General features: G+C 45.1%; 1 long non-coding RNA gene across 1 annotated transcript; it reads right to left on the bottom strand.

Annotated features, from left to right (window-relative positions):
* Nucleotides 1–310: 310 nt before the first annotated feature.
* On the bottom strand, nt 311–1777 carry LOC143516252 (uncharacterized). The gene is made up of 3 exons (XR_013131623.1): nt 1419–1777; nt 652–786; nt 311–485 (listed from the first exon to the last, which is right to left on the bottom strand). It is a non-coding gene; the product is annotated as an uncharacterized LOC143516252 (long non-coding RNA).
* Between the last annotated feature and the right edge of the window lie 3572 nt (nt 1778–5349).

The raw sequence follows: 5349 nt of genomic DNA, 5'->3' as shown, positions 1-5349 counted from the left end.
TACTTGCACCTAAGAGATATTCCTCAATCTAAAACCTCTTTTAAAAGCACCTATGAATGACTTCTGAATCTAAAACCACATATTCCTCACTCAAAAACATCTTTTGAACAATTCTTTTAACCATAAACAAGCAAAACTAGCATAGTGATACTAAACAAAGCTATTAGACTAAAATTAAAATATTCATGAGCTTAAATTGTCAATGCAAAACAAGACCATTCTTTTGGATGCAGACAATTTATGCCCATGATATAGACTATTGTTTCAGCAAGTATAACAAGCTTGTCACACCAGGGCAATATAACCTGAGAAATATTGTTTGCACGCAGGGCCTGGGAGATGTATGACTGGGGAAAGTAAATTTACACGGAGCAGAAAATGGAAAAAAAAAACAAACAGACGTCCTGTGCGAGATGCAGACGGGAGCTGTGTTCAGAATCAGACCTAAACAATCGCCCCACACATCAATCAGCAGGACGTCCAGCCTGAAGACAGATGGGGGAATGTTTGACTATGCCGTCAATGGGTGACAAGAGTGCAGTTTAGAAATATTGTGTTAGGGTCACTGCTTCATTAAAAGAACCCAAGACATACAAGCAGCTGATATGTAGGCTTGGTTTATGGCGTCTGAATTTCAAAGTTAAAACAGACCTGTGACTGATGTCCCCATACAAATGCAGCGGACGTGTCTGGAGCTTCTGTGCTGGGTTTGGAGAATCATGGAGGAAGCTGTCAAGCCGCCATTAAGGTCATATCCAAGATGGAGTGATTCAGCTGCCTGGTGGTCTAAGACAGATCGTTTCCAAAATTATGAAGCTTTTGTAGAAACTCGATATAGCTTGCTGCTCATCTGCATTTTAAATATTATACGATTCTTCAGAGTGAACACTTTTGCCATGGCCATATGTGCATGTCTATTAAGGTTTACCTGAAATCAGATTTAAAAATGCTCTATCATACATGATTCAAAGTGAAAAAAGCATTTAATACATATAATTTGTGTTCCTGCAAAATCTTTAGTCAATGTACAGTGACCTTTGCCCCCCTCTGAACTGCTTCTGACCTTTCACTACGTCACCTTGGACAAAAGGTGGGTACAAATTATTAACCAATAATATCATGGCATTTTCCTCACTGGTTCTTGCCAATGCCAACATGGGCTGATGAGTCTCTGCCCCCACTCCACTCTACCTAAAATACCTTCGTTTCCATGGTTGGACTTTTATTTTGAAGGAGGTACTGGAGAAGACCAGATCATGTCCAAGGTATTTTAGCCAGGATTGGTGGAAGAAAGTAACCTGTCTACACCAGTCTATCCATGACGGATATGAATCTCCTGTCAGACTGCTAGAAGCATTTTGGAAACAGATCCGCTGCTTCCTTATTCTGTGTTATCAAATCAAGGTCATAGTCCTCACCTATTGACCATCCAGCGCTGTGTAATGCTAACATTTGGGAATATGTGCACCCTATAGGATCCAAGCTGGTGTCCAAGAAATGCCAGTTTTTACAAATTCCCCACAGTCCCTATTTTACCTGAAATTAAATCATGTTAAGTAACTAAAATACTTTCTGTTTCACGTTGACTTTAATAAGAGTGTTTGAGTAGATCTCCTGACGTAGCCTCCCCAGCAGGAACACCCTCACACAGACGTCCGCTCGGCCGCCTTCGGACCTGCAAGCCCTAAATAGACAGGGGAACAAATCGAAGTAACTGTGATTCATATTACACACCAGAGTTATTCAGCAATGCCCTCTGAGGTCGGTCAAAGGCTCAGCTCACATATCGCCAAACTATACCCTTAGGAGAGCAGCTGACAGACATGGCGCATATTAAATGAGGCATTTTTAGTTTTGTTTTGGGGAACAAAGGATGAAAATCCAGGGGTTTGATTCTAAATTTTTCATATGGATTCAGTGTACAGAAGGACATGATATGTCAGTATACACACACAAATCACATGTGGGTGAGGGGGCGTGGGGGGGGGGGGGGGGGGGAGCGAGGGGGGGCACTACTGTGAGAATGGAGACAGGCATCTGCTTTTGTCTGGTTTTGTTTTTACAGTTTTACAGAACACCAGAATGATTAATATCAATTTGATCTTTAAATTGCTCATTTGCATGGTGAAACACCTTTATGGACTTTCCCACCCTAATCATTTGCAGCACCGTCTAGACGATAAGACGGTCTCAGAACTGAGAGACAGTAGGAGCTTGTACTGCCCAGTGAGTCATATTTGTCTGGGATGGATGCCAGAGTCCTGTCCTGTGTGTCGCCATGGTGCCCTGCCCGTCACCATGGTGCCCTGTCCTTTTACTGTTCAACAACGGCACCTCCTGCTCCCCCAGTGAGTCAACCCCTGACTCCTTCACACACTCAGGTGCCTCTCCTCTTCTTGCTGTTGGTGTCCCACAGCAATGCCAACTCACTACACCCAGGCAGTTTTTCATATGAAACGTGTGATTGATAGAACCAAGGATGTACAACAAGACCACGCACAAGCGTTAAAGGTGGAGATCCCAACATGTCTAGTCTGTTCTCTCCAGGCTGATGAGAACATGCTGCTCTGTACATTTCCAAAGGATGTATGTTGTTAAAAGAGTGAAGGACAGAACGCAGGCAAGAGAGAAATATGCAGACAGACAGAGAAAAAGAAAAGCAGACAAAGAAAGAATATCTCAGTCACACAAGCAGACAAACATTTCTTCCCAGCATCTGTGTAAAACAGGACTTAATGTCTCCTTGGATTAGATAGAAATGACTAACTAGATCACATCAAGGCAAGGACAGGAAGTCACCACTTTGAGTGTCTGTCACTGATAAATGTTAATGTGTATTTGTCTGTGCTTAACAGACAATATATTTAAGACTATTTCAAAACTGTCTCATGCAAAATCATACATGCTTCATATAAAACACCTAAACGTCCGGTAGCATCATGTTTTTAGCTGTATTAGAGCCAGTACAATGTCCAGCGCTTTACACGGTTGTTCAGGCTACATGACTCAGTATTGTAAAGCTGCCCCAGAATGCACCTGCCTTATTACACACGAGGCTAGTAGGTAGCACAGATGAGAGGGATGCCTCGCTGTGCCAGCTGCGTGGTACCACGTGTGCTGGCGTCACGTGTGCTGGTGTCACGTGTGCTGCCGTCATGCGGCCCGCGCATGCCGTCTGTGTCAGGCCGTGTGTCCCCTGCCTGCAACTCCTGCTCCTCCTCTTGCTCCTCCTCCTGCTCCTCCTCTTGCCTCCTCCTCCTCCTCTTCTTCCTCCTGCTCCTCCTCCTCCTCCCTCCTCCTCCTCTTCCTCCTCCTTCTCCTGCCTCCTCCCCCCCTCCTCCCCTCCTCCTCCTCCTCTTCCTCCACTTCCTCTTCCTCCTCCTCTTCCTCCCCTCCTCCTTTTCCTCCTCCTTCTCCTGCCTCCTCCCCCCTCCTCCCCTCCTCCTCCTCCTCCTCCTCCTCCTCCCCCTCCTCCTCTTCCTCCTCTTCCTCCTCCTCCTCCTCCTCGTCCTCCTCCACAGCAGCTGTGCCACACAAGCACATGTGAAGGTCTGGTACATTTGTCCCTTGAAACTACAGAGGGTCAGAGAGTGTAACTGTAATGTGGTGATATTTTAGTTCCTCTAATGTCATGCTGTTCTGAATTTGCATTTCAAGTTCTTTTGTCACTGGAGAAATGAAGTGGAAGCAGATGCTGTAGACGTTCTGCCCATGGTGGAGGACACCCATGTGCTAACAAAGAACAGACCGGAAAGATCTCCAAAGTTCATAGGAGATTTTAAAAAGCCGTATGGTTATTTTACTGCGCCCCTGATATATGGTTTACTACCCACTGCTTTCCCTGGTGATGTCAGGATGAAACAATGTGTTTCTTAAAATGTGCTTTAAAGTCTGTGCTTTACAACCTACTGCCTATCCTGGTAATATCAGGATGAAACGTGTATATAAAAATGTGCTCTATGCTTTACTCCATTTGCATATGGGTTTCCTCCAACAACACAATTCTTAAAGCTTTCTGTGTTGTGGGTGTCCTCACAGTCCAGGAAATGAATCCACTTCATGATGAAACCATGACATGAAAGAATCATAAAGGACTGCAGCTAAGAATCTTTTAGCTCCCCCGATTCAGAGCAGTATTATATCTCTGAGTCAGGTTTGATCTTTCTGCTCAAACAACAACAGCTAAAACTCCATAAACCATGCAAGACTGTGAGTTCCCGTTCTGACTGTAAATCAGGCCCAAATCCTGGGCCTGGGCACTGTGATCCACTCTGATGTTTGTGCTGGGATAAAATGGTATGATGGTCTCCATTTCAGTTATAGTGCGAGTGGAACACTGCAGGAACACTGCATGGTCACTGCAGGAGGAACACTGCATGGTCACTGCAGGAGGAACACTGCATGGTCACTGCAGCAGGAACACTGCATGGTCACTGCAGGAGGAACACTGCATGGTCACTGCAGGAGGAACACTGCATGGTCACTGCAGGGGGAACACTGCATGGTCACTGCAGCAGGAACACTGCATGGTCACTGCAGGAGGAACACTGCATGGTCACTGCAGGAGCACTGCTGAGTGACTGATATCAGCCATCTGTAAGCTTTCTATGGTCTCTGTAAATGGTCTCTCTAAATGGTCTCTCTATGGTGCTGTAGCGTCTGGAACCTGCTAAATAAACTCAGAGCAAATTAAACTTGTTAAGCTGTTATATTGTTATATATGACAATAAGAGTCTTGTCTTATAGCACCTGGCTAATAAGACAAGATGGGCAATGCTAGCATGATGCCAGTGATATGGAGCTCCCCACAAGCTCAGAAGAAACCCTGCAGAAATATGAATGTCAGATGATGAGTACCTGAGACAGATGAGTACATGTGAGCTCACACACAAGGTGACATCCCCACCCAGCCCAGCTGGACAACACAGAGGCCATTGTTTGGTCTGGCTCTTTCATACGGCTCTGCCTCTGCGCCGTGTCCGGATGAAGCGGTTTTGAAGTGAAAACAGATCATGAAATGCATTTTAAAACAGACTTTCCTAACATGGCCCTCATTGCTCATAGCCATGAAAACTGGTGTTCAGATGTCTCCATGACAACCCCTCCCTAGCCCGAGTTTTCTGAACGTTCAAATAATGCTGTAAAGCTGGGAAAAATACTCAGAATTTGTCATCTTAAAATTTCACAGCCGGAAACCACAAACTAATCCCAAATTGTTATTGTTACTTCAACAGAAAGAAGGAACACAGGGGGTAACAGCTTGAGTGCCCCACAGTTGGGAGGTTTCTGATCTGAATTTCAACAGCTTCTGCCTTTGAGCGACTCTGTGACTGCAGTGTCAGCCTGTAC

This window comes from Brachyhypopomus gauderio, chromosome 6, assembly GCF_052324685.1.
Source record: "Brachyhypopomus gauderio isolate BG-103 chromosome 6, BGAUD_0.2, whole genome shotgun sequence".
In the NCBI taxonomy this organism is placed as follows: domain Eukaryota; kingdom Metazoa; phylum Chordata; class Actinopteri; order Gymnotiformes; family Hypopomidae; genus Brachyhypopomus; species Brachyhypopomus gauderio.
Note: the sequence above shows the minus strand (reverse complement) of the source record. Positions and strands in the feature narration are given on the sequence as shown.